Source organism: Cavia porcellus, unplaced genomic scaffold (assembly GCF_034190915.1).
Source record: "Cavia porcellus strain 051 isolate PalLab524CR breed Dunkin Hartley unplaced genomic scaffold, mCavPor4.1 scaffold_24, whole genome shotgun sequence".
NCBI lineage: Eukaryota > Metazoa > Chordata > Mammalia > Rodentia > Caviidae > Cavia > Cavia porcellus.
Window position 1 is genome coordinate 3,220,707 of NW_026947507.1, and position 24,105 is coordinate 3,244,811.

General features: G+C 37.9%; 1 protein-coding gene across 8 annotated transcripts in view; it reads right to left on the minus strand.

Moving 5' to 3' along the window:
* Positions 1 to 24,105, minus strand: part of Dlc1 (DLC1 Rho GTPase activating protein) — a 397,132-nt gene that overhangs the window by 56,347 nt on the left and 316,680 nt on the right. The window lies entirely within an intron of this gene.

Below are 24,105 nucleotides of genomic sequence, written 5' to 3' on the forward strand. Positions count from 1 at the left end.
GCCTTACTATCAGTGGGGAGAACATCTGCCCCTGGGAAAGAATGAGTTATAATTAAACATTAGTGTACACTGACTAGGACTGCATGAAGTAGGTGATTTGGAAATGAAAGGCACCATGAACAGTCTCTGGGGTCATCAGGCCTCTTATTTGCATAAGATTTGGGAAGACTCTTACCAAAGCAAATTACCCTTAAAATCTAGAAGACAGACTTCATGCTGCTGATGACAAGAGCATTTGTTTTCTTTTATTTTTTTATTTATTTTGTATTTTGTATTTTTACTGGTACCAGGGATCGAACTCACAACAGGCTTGCAAGGCAGGCGCTTATGCTGCTGAGCTAAATCCCCAGCCCCGAGCATTTGTTTTTGTTAAAGACCTCTTCACAAAGATATAATAGGTTTTTCCTAAGATCTGTCAAGTCTTAAAAGTATTAAATCAACGATTTTTTTCCCTGAAAGTGTTGTATATAAAACCAACACCACCTGAATATCTTTGGTGGATAGAAAATGTAGGTGTGTGTATGTAAATATATATTTTCTCAGTTGCCTAAGGAGGCTTAAAAGAAATGGAGTAGAATTATAAGACTGTGTGTTGATGACTTTTCATATTACATTCATTTATTTAAAATTTTTTTTTTTTTTTTTTTTTTTTTTTTTAGGGACAGGGATTTAGCTCAGCAGCGCAGGCAGGTGCAAGGTCATGAGTTTGATCTTTGGTTCAAAAAATTTTTTTAAAAGAGATAGAGATGTCACTATTTTGTTCAGGCTGGTCTTGAACTGGTGGACTTATGTAATTCTCCTTTAGCTTCATGAATAGCTAGGACTGCATCAACATATCCAGTTATATCTGGCCATTTTTAACGTTTCCTTTTATTAGATAAACATTTGATGAGTTTTTCCCTTTAAAATTCATTGAAAGAGTCATAACCAAGAGAGCCTATGGGCTTGATCATTCCTCTAAAGGTGTATTTTTTTTTCCTCCCCTGATTACATTAAACACGGATTGGGAGGATGGTACTAATAATAAGAGTTTCATTATCTTTTTTCTTTGGTTACTGATACTCTTAATTACTTCTTCTACTGCACTTAATAACGAGCTATGGAGGAGCCGTGGTGTGTAGCCCTGTTCATGTGACTCAGGCCCAGACCGGGATCGTGAGACACATGACTGGCTGTAAACACAGGAGCCTGAGATGGTTTTAATATCCTCTTAGACAGAAGCATGACAGATTAGTGGGGACTCCTTTCTCAGGAAACAAGCCTCTGGCTATAGCTTTGTCTTTAACTCAGTCTTGGATCTTAATAAACACTTTCTCCCTGAACTTTAAAGGACCCATGCTTTTCAGCAATAGTTTAATGTGCGTGAAACAAAAACTCAGATAAAGGATTCAAGCATAAAATGTCATTGAAGGATCTGATTACTTCAGATGTTTTCTGAAAACCTGGAATTTACATTCAGAATATTTCTACAGAGAATGTTTTCCCTGCAGAAGAATTAATAGTCTTAAAAATGCATGTGCCTAGATGAGCAGTACAGAGTCCCAATTATTTTAAAAATATTCTTTAGTCAAGGTTCTCAGTTAAGTGTGTTGGTAAGAGTGTGTAAAGACGGAGTGGGGGGGTCAGGACACAACAGCAAGGAGCTATGGGGAACTGAAATACCATGATGAAACATCTGTGGAAGGTGAATTAGAGAAAGGAGAATGTGAATCCCTCTAAAATGTATTAAGATCTGAAGGAAGATATTTGAAGAAAGACCTGAAAAATGAAAAACAAAAACACAAAGAGAATTTGAATACACAAAAAATACAAGATATTGACATAGGAAGATATAATATTCACAGATGTTATTTTTTTCTTAATTGATGTTAGTCTAATGAAATATCCATGAAAATACTAATAGTCTGTTTTAAGAGTTTTAAGAGTAGTGATCATTGCTATCTATGTCACATGCCACATACTTACAAGATCTTTTCATCTGTTAAGCAGTCCCTCAATAAGCATCCTATTTTGTAGATGAGAAATTTAGGTAGTGTTTAAACAACCTGCTTAAGATTCTGCCACAAGTAAACAGTAGAACTGAGATTCAAACCCAAGGATGCAGGGTGTAGAATCTATGTCTACACGTTAGCACCATCTGCACTTTCAAATCAGAGGAGCTGAATGGAGAGTCTATGGACCAAGATGATACAGGAATGCACTAAATGCACCAACATACACTCCAGGAGGAATAGATGAATGCTTTTTCAGTATCTGAAGTCGAGATGCCTAGATCAATTTCTCTATCACTGCAAATAGAGTTGACCCGTAGCTCCATGCCACTGAGCTTGATCTCCAGCACCTTAGCCTGCTCTTTAAATAAAGGAATTTTTAAGTGTAGAGAAGGTATAAAAGTATAGAATGAAATAAAAATGAGCCAAAAAGGCCTGGGTGACTAGAAGCAGGGATTGGAAGAAGACTGACTTTTTACTCATCATCATATTGTACATCTTAAATCTTATGCTATTTGCACTGTCATCTGGTTGGTCCTGAAGAACACACATCTCTTCCTCGAAGCATGTAGCCATCCTGTGCCTAGTTTTATTCAGTATTACAGATCGCCTACTTTGCATAGTTTCTTCTTGATGGAACAATATGAATGTTTGCTCCAGTTACCAAATAGAGTCTCAGGACTGCTTAATGTGGGACCTCACTAGAATTTTGAGGTATGCTGTCTGAGCAGGCACTGATCCTTTAGAGAAATCTAGAGTGTCCAGAAAAGTGACAACAGTATCATGTTTTCCAAAGTTTGCATTCCCTGGCCCACAGAGAAGAGTCCTGAAACAGCACAGGACACACCAGCTATCAGAACTGACAAGTCTGTGTACTTTTTATAACAGATACAAATCATTTTTATGGGCTCATTTGAAATGTTTGTGGATAGAATTAAGTAATTCTGTTTATAAATATAGAAGCAAAGGGAATGATTCACTGTGTTTAATTAGTTTCAGTGGTAACACAGTTTTAAAGAAAGTATCTTGGTTTGGTGAAGTTACAGATTATCTCAGTAAACGATGAGATGGTTTTAAATTCCACAGAATATGTAGTACAAATTCCACAGAAGCATGTAGTAGAAAGACACTGAGCCATTGCCAAACACCAGCTTTTTGAAATTTGAAAGTAAACACTCATATAAAATAAATGCTCTACTGACACTAGTCTTAAAAAATGAAATATGCAATTTCCGCGAACTTTATCAATTATCTGTAAAGCTGTTGTCATTTTTGTCTTGGGGATTTGGTGAAGGAATTCATTTTAAGCTTATGACGTCATAAAGCTTATGGACAATTTTGATCACTACACTCTTTGAGGTATATTCCTTTCTAGCTCTGCACCTGTTTTCTCCTCTCCTAGAAATTCTATTCTCTGCTTTAAAAAATTTAAAATTTGTCATTCATTGCATAATAACAGATATCTAGTATAGAAAAAGTTAATACGGATGATCAAGAAAGGAAAAAGTAGCTGGGAATATGGCTCAGTGGCACAGCGCCTGCCTGGCAGGCACAAGGTCATGAGTTCAATTCCCAGGACCAAAAAAATAAAACTCCAGAAAAGAAATTAAAAGAAAGAAAAATTAGAAAAATTACTCATTCTTCCTCACGGAAATAGATACTCCTAATGTTTTGATACATATATAAGGAGACCTTACTATATCAATCACAAATTTTTGAAAACTTAAAAAACTTAATACGTACTTACATTTAAAAAATCAATCAATATAGAATTGAGTGAATTTAAAAATCAAACACCTCCTTCTCTAGAATAATTACTTGAATAATTTTCTATGCAAGTACTTCTGTAATCTATATGTTCTCCTTCTGTTATGTGTATATATGTGTGCATGTGTCTGTGTATGTCCACATTCTTTTCACTCATAAATTTCCATGTAAACTATTTTTATAACTTACTTTTTAAATTAATATTCTTCCACTTCAGGATATGTAGACATAACCACTTTCTTTTAATGTTTGCATAGAATTCAAATCTTCTTTTGATGAAATTCTGTATGCACTCACTTTTTTATGCTACAAACTTGTTTTAGTGAATATCTGGTGCCTGTAGACCACGCAGTGAACACATGGCAAAATCCCATTTACCAAACACCATGCAAAAGAAAAGGACTATATGGTCAGACATCAAAATTTTAGTCTTAAAATCTTGAATATAATAATGAATGTCCAAAAAATAATGAATGTCCTACTCTATTACTTTCTAGGCTAAAACTTTGATATAAATCTGTATTTTATAGAAAAAGCATGTTTTCAAAATAGACATTTTGAATATCTTAGGGGTTGAAATATTAAGATAAATGTTTTACTTACATAAAATTTGAAACATTTTAATATTTGTTCTGCAAGTCCCCATGCATTATAAATCATATTGCCCACTTTATTTGTAATTTGGAAGCTACCATCAAGACTTTCTTTAAAATCTCACAAATTTTGAATTACTTCTGAGATATGCTGGTAAATATCATCTAATGATGGAAACTTAATAAAGATTTTATTTAGTAACTGATACAAGGAATAAAAAGACCCAGAGCTGCATGCTGCTAGCAACTTTTAACTAAATATATTCACTATAGGCTTTGGTGGGAAGGAAAGCCCATAACATAGAATAAGAAACCTAACTATTTTTTGTTAATGAAATAATGTGAAATTCTAAGTGAAATATTTTTAAATAGAGGAACTGGGGCTACACCTATTTTATTTTCATTCTGAGTGGTAAGATTTTGAATGTCTTTAATATGCTCTCTGCATTTGTTCTGAATGTAGCATTACTCCTTTAGGGACCTAAAAGTTGAGGAATATGTGACTGTTTTTTTCTTTTTGTGTTCCTCAATCAGCAAGGGGCCCCACTCTAGCAAAGATGTGGGTATGATACTTAAGATTAAAGATCTCTAAAATATAATACTACTGTTTCTCCATTAGAAAGTTACTTTCAATTAATACATTGTTAAGTTTATTGTTCACCAACCCCGTCTTTACCCCAAGTTGTGTCCTAGAGTTACTTCCTACCATCAGTGGTAGCCGAACCCCACCCCACAATTCAAGTTATAGTCACACAGTGAATAGTGTGGGATACTGAGGACATAGGTTTGTTTTGGCCTGAATTTCTTCCTGCTGTGTCAAATGATCACAAGGTCATGAGGTTAGCGTGCACTGGATAGCCAGATGCTTTTTACATAGTAGTTCTAACTTTGCTTTATATTGTTCTACTCTGAGATGCCCCAGAGGAAAACACTTGTCTTCTTTCCCACCAAAACTAAAGAAACTCATCAAATAGTTTTCTCTTGGTAATTCTGACTCTTGAGTCACTGGTGAACTGTGTATTCACACACTTCCTGTCCCTTATTTCCAAGCTTTTATCATAGTTGCTGGTTAGAAGGGAAGGGTGGGACCGCACATTTATAAACTCTAATATGAAAGGTTATAAAGAGTCCAAATGTCATTGCTTCTATCTGGCTAAAAAGAATGTTTGTAGCTAGTGAATCAGGGATGGAGACCACAGGTTTGCTCAGAGCATTTCTAGGTAGGATCCAGCCAGCGTCTGAAGACTGACCCAGGAGCAACCAGATGCTTTGTTCCTTTGAAAGTGGAAACCTCATTGAGGGATTTCTATTTTCAGAGAATACATTCAGCTGCCTTCTTCTGACTTTGAGAAGAAACATTTTTTTTTTTTTCCCGAGGTACGAAGTTTAGACTATAATGCTAGGATTAACTGCAGTGACTGGAATCTGATTCCTAGATAGGAAGTGTAAACAATTGTGTGGATTTTGTTCACACAGAACCTTGAGTCTGATTTACTGAGGTCTCCTTGGAACTTGTCATGCATGTCACACTGACCTTGAAAACTTATTTAAGTCATGGAAGGCAGGATGCTGGCTTTGTTGCAGTGTAACTTTCACATCAAAACCTGTTACCCGATGAGACTACCCTTTCCCCTCTGGTATAAAAGAGCAGGTTTGAAACACTCTTAAGATATTCAGAACTCAAGGAATCTTTGGCAGTAAAAAGAAAAAAACCTTGCAGGCAATTGGAAGAGGTGGGGTTAGGGAAAGTGCAAAAGTGGGAAGCAAAATTAAACTTTAAAGTGATCTGGGTTAAGAAGAAAATTCACCACAAGAAAAATACATGTTTTTGCAGGAGAGCCTCCTAATAGTTAGCTCTGAAGGAAACAATAATAGGAATAAGCAGAGTAATAAAATTTAAACAAAAGAAAAGGGATAGTGATTAAAGGTAATTTAGCATTTGGAAAATAACAAAGCATGCGTAATCACCACATAGCTATTTATTGGCTTCCAAATGACAGTCTAACTGAGCTTAAGCCTAGAAAACGGAGCCAGAAGGGTCAAACTGTCCCTTCACAAAAATAATGAATATATTACTAGGAAGAGCAGGTGAGAAGGGGTGGAGGTCTTCAATAATGCCATCCTGAACTTCAGAATTTAAATCTTAACAATGTGGCTAAGTGAATTCTGCAAGAATGCATGTTCTTGAAGATTCTCTGGCATGCTTTCCCCATTCTGAATGGGAAGTTAGCTTTTATAATTGTTATTACATTTAGAATCACAATTATATTCCTTTATAAACAGAAGAGTTTACATTTGTCCTCTTGATTTTTATTTATCACACATAATGTCTTACAGCAAAGTAAACTTTAACAGAGAAAACTTCTCTTTCTGTGTAGTTTACTTACTAGTTTACAGTAGTAGAATTCTTTTGAAACTAGATATCATGGGAATATTTCAGGGTTTGGAACTTGTGCATACAATCCAGCTGGGCTTTGTTTAAAAATTTAAAGCCTTCAAATATTTCACTGAAAGAAACCCAAGATACCTTTTTTTCATACATGTCAGGAGGTCACATTTTTATTGGTTCATCTGAATGTTATATAAAAAGTTCTTCATATTTTTAACCAGAGTAGATCTGTGGAATTCCTATCCCATCACCCCACCTCAAGAGGAGACAATTATGTGTCTAATTTTTGTTAAGTACAGTCTTTGTTTATGGAAGATGCGTTTATTTAGTTAAACTTGTTCATCTTTCTATTAGAAGGAATGAAATAAAAGCAACAGTTTTTACAACACATTTGCTCTTCATGGAGTCATCAGTTTATGATGTAATTTAGAAAAAATTATGCTAAACTAATTTGTGTGTGTGTGTGTGTGGAAAATTCAATTTGATCAACTGTACCTCTAACCTATTTCTTTATTTGTAGTGAAAGTTATTGTCAGATAAATGTAGGGAGGCTCTGGGAGAGATAGAGAAATGTATCCCACAGTATCCGGTTGCTGTTCTCCAGGTCTAATAGTACTTTTTTGCGGGGATATCTGTAAAGTTGGGTCACCTTTCCCACAGTGAAATCTGGAATGTCTTAAAGGGAAGAGCATGTGTAATATTTTCCTTAAACTTTCCTGCTTTTATTTTCATAAAGTTTCTCAATAATTTTTATTACTAAAGTTACTGTTTACAAAGAATAAATCCCCCCCCCCGCCCCCCGTACACACACATTTCTGTTTCTGTCCTTATTTGTCTTTGACACCTCTGTGTCACAGGGCAGCTGTTTACCTTCATGCTACCAAAGATCATGGTGCCCAGTATATCCAACAGAAATAGGACCCCAGGACTGGGGTCTGAGATCCAGACAAGGCACAAGGGCTCCAAACTCAGAGGCTCTGCTCTGGGAACTAACTCTGTATTCATATAAACAGCTGCGAATCTAGCAAGGAAATTTATGTAATTAGCAAAGCAGGCAGAGATAGGATTTTTGGCTTGAGATTTGAATTCCACTCCATGATTTCAAGGTGGAGTGTTTTGTTATCTACCCACGTGGGAATGATTTCCCTCTTGGGCCTCTAAATCAAATACCAGCACTGTGGCAGGAGCCCAAGAAACTGTAAGCGATTGGAAGCAGAAAATTCTCCTGTCTCCACTCCCCATAGCTTTGGGTTCACAGTTCCTGCTGAGCTGCAGAAGCTCCTGGGTGAAACCTAACAGGCGAAGCAAAGCAGGCTGTTCACACAAGCCCTTTGTAAGAAGTGGTGTCGGTCACCTAGAGACCAGGGACTAGGTCACCCCAGGACTCTGGGGTGCGCCCTTCTTTAAAGGGTTGCAAGAGGCCTGCACATTCTTGCTTTCAGATTTCTCCATGGATGGAGAAGGGACTGAGTTGGCTCTCCTTGCTCTGTGTCCCAACATGAAGTCTTCTTAAGAACTCTCTCCCTTGCTTGAGGCACCTCTTCATTCAACATCCCCCTCTTTTGTTTATTTATTGTGCAATCCATGGGTGTGTCGCCTCAATTATAAACCCAGACGGGGCTTTCCTCCCCACACCCCCATTCTTCATCATGTAATAACTTTCCTGGGTGAGCTGGCATAGGTCCTGTGGAACAGATCCTACACATGTCCAGTGTCTCCCCAGACGGCATCCTGGGCAGGGTCTGAACCCCTGGTGACTTCGTTAGCAGCTGCTGCTCGGAATGTGCTCCCAGGTGGTGTGTGAGTCTGCAGGGCAAACGGTAAGAAGGAAGAAGCGAAGGAATGGAGGGAAGGAATGGAAAGACACCCAAAATGGTGCATATGAGATCACAAATGCTACAACGCTAACTTGAAGCCATAGATCTTTGAGTCATAAAGAATGACTCTGATGAGTGGCCCAAATGTTCTTTGACTCAGAGAGTATTCCAGGACTTGTCTCAGCTTGACTTAAAGCCTTGAGGTGTTTTTCATCATCTCCCCGTGTGCTCAAGTCTCCTGCCCTTCTGGCTGGATTGCTGGGGAGGCCTGTGTCTTGCTCACCCCACTCCAGAGGGTGAGTGAGACAATGGAGATCACTCCTTTCCTCACTCCCCATTATGCCTGGTATCAGCTTGAAATTCGGAGTGATCTGGCTTCAACACCAGAGAGTTTAATGCAATCTGTCTTTTAAAATTAGAGGTTTTCACTGAGGAGGAGAGGGAAGCAGGAGTGATTGTTAATGGGCTTCAGGGTGTTTGTGCAGCTATGATGTGAAGGGTGATCAGGACAGAGTTGAGAGCAGGGTGGGTGAAAAGGGCCTATATAAAAGGTGATTATGCATCCTAACCCAACCTAATCTCTTTCCTCCCCCAAAAGATACGGCCTGCCTAGATACAAAACAGGACGGAAACCTGGATAAATACACTTATTTAAAAATGCTAGCTTAATAACTGCAAAAATAATAAAGCTGAAGATTTTAAGAACTTTTCTGAATGGAGTGAAACGGTGGTGGTATCTTTCAGGTTCACCTGGGGGACTTTTTCAAAAAGCAGGTATCCTGACCCTGATTCTGATTCTAACTGACCCTTCCACCTCTTCCCCTTTTGCTGGCTCGAGACTGACTGGACCATGTGCCTGGGTTACTCATGGAAATGTGTCACATGCCTTAGAAAGAACTCTCCCTGTTTGTTACCTTTGAAAGCTCTGAAAGGTTTGGCATCCCTGCTGGATATGATGTTTGCCATATACTTAAGACAAAAAATTTGTTGTGTATATATATTTCAAATTTCACTGCGCATTCTGTATTCTTAATTGATAGATCGATCAAGCAACCTGAACTTATATTGTAGGCTTAATGTGATTCTAAGTGATGAGTTAAAAAAAAAGAAGTAGATGAAAGAAAAATTGATGGAATAATTAAGAAAGAGAATAAGCAAAGATAGGAAGTGGTTTGGGTTACACGCACTAAAAGAGTGGCTTGAAGTTTGCTAGTTTGTTGAAAGTTTTTATAATGAACAGTGATTAAATTTTACCATGCATTTCTTTATTTACTGAGGTGAAGTTATCATTTTATCTTGTTAATGTGATGAATGATAGCTTGTTTTTCTAGTAGTAACCTAGGCTTGCATTTTTGAGATAAACCTATTTGTGATATGCTGGTCCTTTTTTATATTACTCAATTTGACTGCCACCAGGAAGGAGAAGTAATATGTCTGTATTTCCAGAGATCTTCTGGTCTTGTCACAAAGTGCCTACAGTTTCACCATCCTGCTTTTAGTCTCTACTTGCATGCTGTATTGGTGTCTCTAACACCACATTGTTGGTGGTGAAGGTGGATTCGTGGTCAGGGTTTCTGTTTGGCCTGGAACTCTGGGAAAGAAAGATTTGGCAGCGTTCCCTAAAACCTTCAACAGCTGCTACTTCAGCTACATTTTCCTGACGAGGACAGTGAAAGCAGTAGATGGTCCAATGAAAGCATTAGCCCCTGAGCTTATTCCTCCCCTGTGGTGAAACTGGTTGCCCACAGATGAGTGGCAAAGACTCTCTTTCCATTAAATCTTGTGGTGTTGACTTGAAGAGAGAGAACAACTTCCTTGGGTTCATTTCCTTGAGCACATACCTGCATACTGGCTCTTGGGGCACACCACTCAGCAGGGCTAGATGGATTCAGAAAGGCAAACCCAGAAAAAATGTTTAATCCAGATCCATTGGTATCTTTCTGTCTAGTGACACAGCCTGCTAATTTGCCATCATGACAAAGTCAAACATAAAAGCAGGAAAGCAGAAGTGGGGGTTATCTCTGTAGAGACTATGGCCAAAAAACAATTTCCAGCATAACTCACCATTGTTTTCTCAGAATTTCCTTTATGCCATGGCATTGTCTAAGTTCACGGTTCTCTGCCATCTTTCTTGACTACTTAGCCCTCTGTACTGTTGCCTTCCTCTAATATTGATGAGTTATTAAACTAGCACATTCCATCTTTGCAGTACATCTATAAGGGTCCTTGACTGCCCTTTAATCTAGGACCTCACTGCTTATCAATAGGTCTATGGACCACAAACTATTACTCGTGCATATATCTCTGCTCTTTAGAGCATCTCATTTAAACCAGTTAAATAAGCTTATATATTTAAACTGCCAAAACCTTTCTCGCAAACAAAACACACCTCTAGTTACACCTTGACCCTCTATCTCATACCAAGTCCAGCTATGGTGGAAAAGGCTACAGATGCTGGAATCCACGTGGGGCCACTGGCAACTTGCTGACTGTGACCCTTGAGAAGTGCTGTAGTTGTTACAGCTGGCAGGAAAGCTGGCAGGCTTCCTGGGCTATGCACTTGCTTCCATATGATGAAAATGAAGAAAAAGATTTGAACAAATGTAGTCCAGTTTATGTTCCTTCACAAGAAGCACATCCCAGAAAGTGGATCGGATTCTGAATGAACAAGACAAGGCTCTGAGGGAGCTGAACTACACAACCAAAAGGAATGAACAAAAGACCTTTTCTAGTGGAAGGAATCTGTATACATTTGAGAGTAAACACTCAGCAAGAAGATAATGCAGAAAATGGTTACAAAAGGGTAAGATGTACAAAAGCCAACTAACGCGGGCTTTGCTAAAGCCTCTTTTTGTCTTAACATGTCCTGTGTTCTTAGGTCTAATTGGTCAACAGTTTTTCTGAAAGGTTGTAAGGGAATTTAATCTTTGTATTAGGGATTTGGGGCTCTTTAGTAAGTGACTCTGATTACACCGAATTATGTACATTATGTGTGTGACCCGGACCACTGCTCTCCTTGTATTTAGCTGAGACCCTTACTTTCATTTTCCTGAGGATTACGGATTAAAACTGAATGGTTTCTCAGGGGAAAAAGTTGGATATTTTACCTATGGGGACTGGAAGCTGCTACTTTTGGTTATTTCTGGCATGACTGATGATGCCTAAAATTGGAGTACAGATCCTAAAAAGCACGTAGTTTCTCACGCGAATTTTTCTAGGTGATTCATCAACAGAGATAGATAAAAAATAAATTTCTAATAGGGACATACTTTTTTTTGCTAAAGAGAATGGTCACCCTCAGATACAGGGAGGTGAGTAGGGAGAGGAAAGAAAAAAGGAAGGTGACAGAAAAAAGAATTCAGATGTGATATGTACATATGCCAACTCCCCACGTGTAATCAATACATATAGCAAAAATGTACCAATAAAAATTACAGTAAAAAATCACCCAAACAAAAATGAATTTCTCACAATAACTGTCCTTAGATCAGATGACTTAACTCCAGGAGGAGGGCCACATCATGATATTTAAGGGATCAGCCTTGCAAATGGCATCAACTGTTAGGATTATTTTAGACATACGTAACTCTAACTGGAAAGTATAAAGCATACATTAGTCATTTCATTAAATCATGATTTAAAACAAAACTAAATTAATTTCTAGACTATTTAATCAAGTAATTTGACACTGTTTAACTGATGATGTTTTGTATTATTTACTTACTCTACTTACAGTGTCCTTTAAAAAAAATAAATAAACCCACATCTGCTTCCCCCCTCCTAAGGGAAACTAAATGATTGAAAAGAATCAGACTACAAATCGTCTTGGGGTCAGGCTTCTCCAAGTTCCACTGCTGATGTGGCTGCCTTTACTACACTTGTGTTTTTTTGTTTTTTTGTTTTTTTTTTTTTTGTCTTTTTGAGACAGGGTCTCACTGTGCAGTTCAGGCTGGCCTTGTGCTCACTTTGTAGCCTAGGCTGGTCTTGAACTCGCAACGATCCTCCCATCTCAGCCTCCTGAGTGCTGGGATTACAGGTGTGAGCCACCATGCCTGGCTGTACACTTGTTTTTCATTCTTATTTTTTAACTTTATTAAGAGGCTACATCTAAGACACACAAAGAAATAAATGTATTTTTAATTTCAACTATACGAGCACTGCCACACAAATGGCCTTTAGATTGGAGTGGCCTTTCAATAAAGAAACTTGTGAATTGAAATAATAAATGACTTTTCCAAGTATTACTATCAGGAAGAGCCAGTAATATTTTCCTAGATGAAATTCTTCTCAGAACTCCAGATCTACATCTAGACCCCATCCAGGATGTCCTGCAGTTCATTGAAACTTCAGGTGTTGGAGAGGAAAACCACAGGAGGCATTTGAAATCTGTTTTACCTTTAACAGCGACTTAATGCTATTTCCATTGTTCCTGTTGTGAAATAAATGAGATAAGTTCCAGAAATGATTTTCATGCTTAAAATACATAGATTAATAGTCAGGATATGACCGCCAATCAGGAAAGGGAGTGGGAAGCTCAGGAATTCCAAGGAAGGGAAAGACCCAGTTATCTTTTGTCTTTTGTTTTGAGATAGAAATAAACAGTCTCCATTCCAGATAAGCCTTCTTTTGATCTTCCTCTTGGAATAAGGAGAGATAAACAACTGGTTGTTTTACACTGCCTTTTAAAATTCAAAGTGAAGTCCACACCAAACCAGTTATCAATGGGCATAATTTCCGAACAAGCGGCGTATCAGTGATCTTCTCCCTGTGTTCCATCTATCCACTTCCCTCAGGTAACCCAAAATTCCCCACAGCTACAGGAAATGAACCTGATAATTCTTCTGGTTTTTCTAACAGTGATCCTGTGGTTACGATGGATGGCTAGAAGTCTGATTTATTGTCATAATGTCAGGAACAGCACATACTTCTCTTTGAGTATGTAGGAGTCAGAGGTATAGGAAACAGGATTTGGAATTTTCTATGAGGCTGATTATCTACCCAGAAATACTACAGGAACATATGTCTTCATCATCATCACGGCTGAGGTCAGAAGGAAGAGTGATGTGGAGCATTTGGAAATCTAGGGGCTTTACTGCTACGTAGCTCAGGGTCAGAATCTATTCGGCACTTCTTATCAGTAAGTTTTGATTAGCTTGTTTATTTCTGACACGTAAATCAATTATGTTTGGGGAGGGATATTATTTTTGGAATGTTTATATTTCAAAATGTTTCTATTTTAATATCTAAGAACTAGAAATAAGCAGTGGAATATAGTATCTATTTTTGCTTTGAAGTTTGGGCCTTCGGGGATTTATGTCTTGGTCCTGTTGAATTATCTATGAGAATTTGGGCAAAATCCTTAATCTTTCAAATTTGACTGCTTTTGTAAAGTGAGGAAAATATGTCTATTTTAGTTTTACTATTTTTGAGCTTATAGCTAATACACCTAAGATATACTGGGATATTGCCTAGCTTATAGTAGAAACTCAGTAAAGAACAGGTCTCCTCGCAAATAAAAAGCAATACTCGCCTGGAGATCAAAGATTCAGGTTTTGGTTTATGCTTGGGCCCTAGAACCTGTGTAAAGTATTAATTATTGGAACCTTGATTGCTTTGTCTGAAAAATGAAAGAAATGGTCTAAATCAAACAAAAAGGTGGTTTTCATACTGAGCTTTCCCCAGAGGATTTAACTTTTTTAGTCATTGCTCAAAAGGATTAAAATTCATACTTCATAGCTAAGGGTCCCTCATGCTCTGCAGTCTGTGATTTAAGAATACAACTAATTTCATGTTATTGAGAATACTGATTTCCCTGCTGTTTACTGGTTATTAGACTATGTAATGGTAGCCATCTCTGAAATTGCTGGAGGAGAAAGTAAATTGCTAAGCCTATCCTAGGCAAGCAAATCTCTGTGGTACAGGAGAAACAAAGGAAAAAAGCATCTACTTTGATTATGATGAGGGATGTGGGCAAGAAAAAAATCAGAAGCGGCTACTAAATTACTGTCACATCAATCAAGCAGCAATACATTTATTTGAGACTCGGTGAAATTTCAGAAATGATATAACTAATGTCATTGAGGCAAACTGACCTAAATCTTTCTCTCTCTTTTTTTAAATTTACATGCTTGTTAAAATTTTTAAATAGATGTAGAATCAACGGTAACTGAAAGAGTTCTCCAAGCTTCTGGGGATTTTATGCTTTCTTTAAAAAGTAGTTTACACACTGACGAAAGATTTCTGTGTAAGGTCCTGCGTGTTACATCTAATTGAGGCTTTGTAGGAGGTAGAGCTGAAGACTTTATTGAAGCCCAAGTCCCTTAGGGAGAAGTCATTTCTTTCCTGGGTGATGCCCTGAGGAGGACATGGGGGAGGGAAAGGAGGAAAAGTTAGCTTTAAAATGAATTCCAAATGAATCCTATTGCTGTGGGTATAAGAACGCCTGTCCTTGGGAACCAAGAGTTAAGGCAACGGTGCAGTCCAAGTCAGGATTCGTTTATGAGCTCAGAACTAAGTCTAAGAAGATCAGTAGCCCACACACCATCCAACCCATAAAAAGTTGATCCTAGTAACAACCCCCAAAGAATAATAAGTGTGCTTCAACTATATGGCGCCATTCATTTAAGAATAATCCATGTTTATAGGCATCATTTGGGAGCAGCTATTTTCATAACTAATTTACAGAGTCTGACGAATTAAAGCGGCAATTACTTACAATGTTTTAGGTTAAGAGTTCTAGTGCTTACTCAAATAGTTCTGCAACATACTTCCAGCGTCCCCATTAGAGCCCCTAATAGGGTGTGGCCAGCCTTATGCTTATTGCCAAAAGCACTGCACGCCAGGAGAAACCCAAGAAACCAACAGCTATTTTAGTAGTGTATTCCAGACACAGTGCTGAGGTTTGAGCCGTACTCCACAGCTCATTTTTTCCTCACAGTCACTCATTTCCTGTGATGTCAGTAGCAGGATTTTAGTAAGTCGTGTTGCTATCATAGGACTACACGAGGGCACACACATAGTGAATTTAGATAAGCCTCTCAATAAATGTGAACTTTTACTGTAATTCTAATGATACAAGGTAAACTTGTCTGTCTGAGACTTCTCAGCTCACTAGGTAAGTATCAGAGTATAAATTTGAACTTGCCAGGCTTGTCTGAGTTAGCAGTATGTACTTTTTTGAACAAACTTTTGATACAAATCTGTACGGTCATTTCTATTTCAAATTTTATAAAACAGAAGTTCTATTTCTTAGTAGCTTAAATGACCTAATAGAAGCATGCTGAGTCCCATACGGCAGGGAACACAATCTTCCAGAGCGTGCAAGATTGACTTTAACAAGCAAGATTACTCTCATCTTGAATTCTCATCTTTAATTCCTACCTATTCTTCAACTTTCTCAAGTCCCCTTGTGGATTTTGTTACTTAAATTAGTGTTAGTCCTTCACTGATCCTGTTTCGTAACAAGTCATTAGCCTACGTAGTTTTTTTCTGTATATTTAATGATGATTGATTCAGCAGTTCTTCCCAGTACAGTTACTCTTTTGGAAAGTTTTGAACTCAGAATGACCATGCATATGTTAAAAACCAACATTTCAACATTTTATTTATGGAATTATCCTGAATATCTTGAAGTGAACAGACATTCGAGCCCAGTTTTTTAATTTCCCCCATTAGAAGTTTGACTTTTTGCAAACAGGTGGGGAAAGTCTCCTTTGGACCCTTTCCAGCTCTGTGAAGAGTTCCCGTGGGACGGAATTTAAATCCTTCATGAATTCTTCCTTCCCAGAACCATCTGATTACTTCATTTTAGTGTGTCTACAGAACCCAACAAACAAAGCAAAACCAAAACCACGTCTTTCTTTCTTTGTACACCTCTGTTTTCAGCCACTAAATTAAGGATACAACTATTTTTGACTGAACTGAAATTACACATGGGACTAGCGACTTGGAATAATTTAAAAAGTAGAATGCATTTTTGGTGCTTTTTATTAATTTAGCAGGCTAATGTCTCCTAACAAATATTAAATCATAAAGTACACTCTTTCTACCTTAAACATTGCAGTGATATTTCAAATGATAATCTTTAACAGTGAACTGCCTGCCACTTCCCTCTCATTTTTCTAATTTTCATCTTTTTATTTTTGTAAATATACAAACACATTTTTGATAGGCCAGAGCATCTATTTTCCCAACAATAAAAAAAGGTACAAATTAGTATGAAGGGACTATGTTACTTAAAATTACAAAATTAAGGATATGTATAAATGTTTAAACCCTTTTCTTTCACTCCATTCTTTGGCTGAATTTTTATTACTATAATATCTGTGCTTCTTAATCCTTCTCTTATGAAGGCATCACTATCCTGTCACTGAAACCAAATCTCTTCCTCCCCTTGACCACCGCCTACCTGTACTTGTGGCTGTTGACAAGACATCTCCCTGCATGTCTCTGGATGTAAGTAAGCCCTCCTTCATTAGCGTTCCCTTCTGCAGTTCCATTTCTTCCTAAGTGTGGCACATGAGATTTTAACTGCTCTGTTACAGCTTTTTTTCTTCTTCAGTCACTGGCGAGGGCGCTACATCCGTATGCTTTTGTAATTCTTGTACCGCGGTCCTCAGTCTTACTCAAAGTAATATAAATGCGGTTTGTAGTCTCTTTCTGCTCAGTAGCCACGGCTTTAAAACGTGTACACAATGTTTGGTATTGAGATTTTTAAGAGTGTGACTGGATTTTTCTCATCTGCTGAATCAGGATGATTAGTCTTGATTTCATATTCCAGCTTGTACTGAATGTAATCCAGGTCAGTGTCAGCTTTCTGGAACATCAGTGCCAATTTACTGACCTCTGCTTCTATGCTGAATAGTTCACATTCCTTCTATTCTTATTTTTGTAAAGATGTATTTTAAAATTCAACATAGTTTTGAAATAGTCACAAGAAATTGAAAAAATAGTATACCCATTACTCAGCTTTTCTCAATATGCATTGTCAAAACCAAGAAATTAATAAGCACAATAAAACTAAATAATAAAGTTACCTATTTCAGTCAGATTTTACCAATTATTGCATGGTTATCCTTCTTTCATTAATCTTTGTGGCTAATTCTGATACTTTCAATATATATGTATCGGTTCCTGTACGCATCATCACAATCCAGTGCAGAACTGTTCTTCACCATGCTGGAGTGCTCTCCTTCCCTTTCCTAGCCACTGCCAATTACTTACCTGTTCTCTGTCTAATACTCTCAGATAATATGTAGATGGAGGCATGTGGCATCTATCACTTTATTAATTATGGTATCTGTCACCTCATTAACTTATGAGTAAATTTATTCATGCATGTCTAGAAATCAAACTTCATACATCTTATTTTGTTAAATTTTATTTCCCCTTTGATGTTGATGCATTCTTCCAGATGTACACTTACTTATTTTATTTCATAAACATAAATATATAGCCAAGTCAAGACCCGGTTTGGTTTTAAGTCTTCTTAGGTAAAATCCAAATGTGTTTTTTATTTTTCTTCCATTTCTTCAATTGGGAAATGAAATAAATAGATTTAAATTGATGCAAGAAGAAAGGAGATGGTCTACAAATAAGAACCTTTTTTCTTATAGAAAAATGGTTGTGATAAGCAGACTGATACACCCTGCCACTCTTAATGACCATCTCCCAATCCCAGGAGCCTGTGAATATGTTATGATACATGGCGATGGAGAATTAAGATTACATATAAAATTAAATTCACTAATCACCTGGCATCCAAAATAGAGATCATCCTGCATATCGAGATGGGCCCAGTATAACCTAAAGGGCCTTTACATAGAGAAAAGGAAACAGAAGATGAGATCAGGATAAAGCAATAGGATAAGATGGAGGAAGAGGCCGCGAGCTAAGGAATGTGTGGTTTCTAGGAGTTGGAAGGGACAAGCAGACAGTCAAGCCCAGGGGACACTTCCCACCTGAGCCCAGTGAAAATCACTTTGGACTTCTGAAATGTGCAAAAGTGAGTAACTATTTGACCACTAAAGTCAGTGTGCATCTGTTGTATGCACGTGCTTTTATATAAGAAGTGTATGGTTCTGTATCTAATCTCTGTGTGTGTACGTGCGGGTGTTTAATTAGCCCCCGGCAATCCTAGGAAGACAGAATGTACATTAGAGACACTGACAGAACCACGGAAAGCATCAAAGAGCAGAGCAGGAAAGAATATAAAAGGCAGGGAAGAGAAACAGCCTCCACGTGCTAAGGAGTCTCTAAAATGACGTATTTTGCAATTTTTCATGCACAAAGTTTCAAACAGAAAGAGAGAAACTCTCTCCATGTACCTACTGCTCAGCTTCAACAGTGTTCATGCCCGTATTGTTTTGCCTGGTCCCCACTTACTCTGCTCCAACTCATGTGGCTAAGAATGAAACAAAGCTCAGGCGCCAAATCATTTCATCCACAAAGGTTTCAGAGCGTATTCCTAAGAGTCCAGTTTAATTTTTAAAAACAATAATCAAGGCCACATTAAAAAATAAGTAATGATGTTTCCTCTAATATCTGCTGAGTGTTCAAATTTCTTACCTCTCCCATAGTTTTAATGTTTCACAGCTGACTGTCAGAATGGAACAAAATATTTTTATGTGATAATGTCTATCAGCTTCTGAGCCACTGACTGAGGGGTTACTAACTATTTTGCCTTGCTAACAGTTTTTTTGTTTACTTAGGAACACTTCAAAATGTAGTTTTTACCTTTCTTAGTGTTCTACAAGTGAAAGTCATTTTGTAAGAAAAGCTGAATGCTGGAAGATGGTTTTCTATATGTCATCTACTTGAGAAATGAAATTTTTCTTTGGTTTCATAGTTTCAGGAAACACAGAAAATGAAAAAGCTTATTTAAATTACTAAATATAGTATCTTTCCGAAAACTGAGGGCTTTGGTCCTAGAAGTTTACAAGTGCAGTAATCTTCAAACTTCCTTCAAACTCCTACATAAGAGATGTGATAACACACTTGAGGTTAAGAGGGCCAGTGATACACATATTACAAAGCAATCACTTTTTAAAGTGGAATTTGAAGGAAGTGATGCTCAATCATATCAAGGGTTAGAAATGAAATTGGAGTAGTTCAGGACTCGAAGTGCCAAAATGCCTATTTGTTTTGCCATTTTATATTTTAGATACTATTCCACTCACAAGTATAACTAGGGAAACATCTGGTCTTTGGACTGGGAATCATGTAAAAATTAGTGCTACTTTAATAAAATGACTCTGGGTCATCTGATAATCCTTTTAGGAAAAATTCTTGATCATGGCTTCACATGATAGATTTAAAAATTCGATGGACTATAGATTTAGAAGTGAAAAGTACCACTTTAAGAGAAAAGAGTAGTTCTTTATGATCTGAACATGAGCACATACTTCATGGAAACCCCAAAACACAACACCCCCCAAAACCAACTAGCAACAAAGGACAATGATACATGTTCCATATTAATTTGTTCATCAAAGAGCAGCTTAAGAAGAATAGAAGACATTATTTCACAATATATATATGGAACAATGATTTCTTCTTCAGTACAAAGAATTCCTAAAAATCTATAAGAAAAAGATAGTCTTCTAAATAGCCACCATCATGGCTAACATAAAACAGAAGTTTGAAAATGGTAAGTGTTGGATATGGAACAAATGAAATACTCAGAAGCTGTAAATAGATACGTTAAATTGGTATACGTTGGAAACTAGTTGATAGTATCTATCCACTGTGAGACAGCAATGATTGTGTACATGCACACTGTATACATATCAAATAAAAATGTTCTAACTAGAGATACACACATTTGTTCAGTAAAACACATTTGTTTGAATGCTCAGACTGGAATTATCACAGGACGATAGAATGGATAAATAAATTGTAGTATACCAAGGTAATAGAATGCCCAATAGAGCAAATATTCTACAGCTATGTAAATACAGCGGAATCTCATGAGCATATGTTAAGTAGGGAGAACCAGGTACAAAGTACTGCGCACTGTGTGGCTATGTTTATGTGAAATCAGAACCAGAGGTTTGGGGGCTGGAGTGTAGCTTAGTGGCAGAGGGCGTGCTTAGCATGCATGAGGCTCTGGAAGAAAAGAAGGATAGATCAGGACTTTGGAAGTGGGTAACTGGTGACTGAAGATAGGGTGAGGAGTGTGACAATACTGCTAACATTTTGCTTCTTTATGTGGTTTCTTATTAAACAGATATGTTCTGCTTTTAAAACTCATCAAGCAATATATTTACACAATGCTTTCCTGCAGTTGTAGCAGTCTTTAACAAAAAGTACAAAAAGGCACTTTATTAGCATTCATGCTTGGTGTGTCTACTTAAAATCATTCGTTTAGAATAATCCCTTTCTTGGCTTTGTGATATTGTGATTACTGAGCATCAACGGCAGCCCTAGATGTAAACGTTGAAGTTGTGGTAAATTCCGATATATTATTTGTATGCCAGGCACATACCAAATGTAGATTGTGTTTAGGTTTTTCCTTACTATTTTAATTCATATTTCAAAATTTCCACTAAACAGATATTTCTTTTCTAAGAACCAACCCATTGTTTCAATCTAGTTGAATTATATATTCCTTGCTTTACACTTCCATTGTACTTTCTCTTTATATTTCTGTTGTAGCACTGATTTAATTTCTCATGAGGTTTTACATCATGGAATCATTTACATATCTCTTACATATCTCTCTACGAGATTGTGAGTCCCGCATGCAAGAACATTTTGTGTCACAGACACCCTTGATTTGTACATATATACCAGATATGAAATAAGTACTAGATTGTTTTTAGTACTTTGTAGCCTTCTTAAACCAGAAATTGTTAAACATCAAGCCGATATGCTACTTGTAGATAAATTGTATTACATTTGAAAAATAAGATTCATAATACAATTTCAGCAAAATACATATCCTATAGTCAAATAATGTGCTACAGCTTCCTTAATGACTGGCAGAAGCATAGAGACACTCCGAGTCTGGGTTGCGTATGCTGATGATGTACCTGATGGTTACGCTAAGGAATGCACAGCTCACCGTCAGAAGTCAATGGAGAACTCAGAAAAAGGACTTTTGACAAAAATGATGTACTTTATGCATAAGTAGATTATGAATTTTGTTGACAGAGTCATATCAACAAGTTATGAGTTACTTAAGAACATCAGAATACTTTGGAGCAGGGGAAGAAGTAGACTTTGATATATCTATAGGTCCAGGATATAGAACAAAAATTCATTTTCACACTCTGAAAATGCTTTTGACCATTCCTGATCTCTATGAAGGATCATGTTTTAGTATGACAAGAGTACAGTCTAAAGTAGCCTTAGACCAGATTAGAAATATGAAGGAAAGGTTAGGGCTGGTCTGAAAAAGGTTTTCGAAAAATGCTTTTAAATTGAGCACTTTTTAAAAGTCTGACACTCATTTATATATATATATATATATATAGACTGACACCACGGAGATGTTCAATAAAGGTTAATTGTTAATTAGTAGCCTCAAAAGAAGCACTTTGGATGGTCTCTGTACAATAGACTATGAGGAAGAGGTAACAGAAATGGTAATAACTTTCTGGATTTAAAATGTTCCTAAAACAAATCTGCACACTGGTTCTGGGAATCAAATTGATGATATATAAGCACCTGCTGTGCCCTCTTTATTCAAAGCACACCTTATCTCTGTCCTTAACAGGCCCAACTATTCAACATTAACCAGATTCTGAACCTCTGTACCATCCAAATAATGACCTGGATTTTTTTCCTCTGAAAACCGAGTATCTGGTATAACACTAAAGGCAGAGGATTGCCCCACGTAGTACATCTGTACTTTTTATTACAAAACATAAAATATAAGACATTGTACATTTTAATTTTCTCAACAAGAATTTCTACTTTTTATTGATTGTCCTTACAGTTTAGAACCTAATTGATAATATTTCTATTTTGCTATTGAAAAAAATTATTTTAAAACATATTCAGCTGTATGGTTCCTTTCTAACTGAAATATGTATCTGCTCACGTCTTGGAGGGATTTTCATAGTGGTGCAAATCATTAATAGAAACAACAGGAAATTTTAACAATTAAGATATCAGTCAAAAAAATTTTTGTAAGGACTGGGAAAAAGGGAAGTATGTCAGCGTAATTTCTGCTGTCTCCATCTCTTTTTATTCATCTGTACATCTGGCAGTTGGTCTGAATCTCTTTTACAGTCACTGAGCTATAACCAGAAGTTACATCTCATCATCTCTGTCCTCCTCGAGGACGTTAGCAGTCCTCCCAGTTACATCTCATCGTCTCCGTCCTCCTCGAGCACTTTAGCGGTCCTCCCAGTTATAGCTCATCATCTCCGTCCTCCTTGAGGACTTTAGCAGTCCTCACAGTTACATCTCATCATCTCCGTCCTCCTTGAGGACTTTAGCAGTCCTCCCAGTTACATCTCATCATCTCCGTCCTCCTGGAGGACTTTAGCAGTCCTCCCAGTTACATGTCATCATCTCCGTCCTCCTCGAGGACTTTAGCAGTCCTCCCAGTCACATCTCATCATCTCCGTCCTCCTGGAGGACTTTAGCAGTCCTCCCAGTCACATCTCATCATCTCCGTCCTCCTCGAGGGCTTTAGCAGTCCTCCCAGTTACATCTCATTATCTCCGTCCTCCTCGAGGACTTTAGCAGTCCTCCCAGTTACATCTCATCATCTCCGTCCTCCTGGAGGACTTTAGCAGTCCTCCCAGTTACATGTCATCATCTCCGTCCTCCTCGAGGACTTTAGCAGTCCTCCCAGTCACATCTCATCATCTCCGTCCTCCTGGAGGACTTTAGCAGTCCTCCCAGTCACATCTCATCATCTCCGTCCTCCTCGAGGGCTTTAGCAGTCCTCCCAGTCACATCTCATCATCTCCGTCCTCCTCGAGGACTTTAGCAGTCCTCCCAGTCACATCTCATCGTCTCCGTCCTCCTCGAGGGCTTTAGCAGTCCTCCCAGTTACATCTCATCATCTCCGTCCTCCTCAAGGGCTTTAGCAGTCCTCCCAGTCACATCTCATCATCTCCGTCCTCCTGGAGGACTTTAGCAGTCCTCCCAGTTACATCCCATCGTCTCCGTCCTCCTCGAGGACTTTAGCAGTCCTCCCAGTCACATCTCATCATCTCCGTCCTCCTCGAGGACTTTAGCAGTCCTCCCAGTTACATCTCATCATCTCTGTCCTCCTGGAGGACTTTAGCGGTCCTCCCAGTCACATCTCATCATCTCCGTCCTCCTGGAGGACTTTAGCGGTCCTCCCAGTTACATCTCATCATCTCCGTCCTCCTGGAGGACTTTAGCAGTCCTCCCAGTTACATCTCATCATCTCCGTCCTCCTGGAGGACTTTAGCGGTCCTCCCAGTTACATCTCATCATCTCCGTCCTCCTGGAGGACTTTAGCAGTCCTCCCAGTCACATCTCATCGTCTCCGTCCTACTCGAGGGCTTTAGCAGTCCTCCCAGTTACATCTCATCATCTCCGTCCTCCTCAAGGGCTTTAGCAGT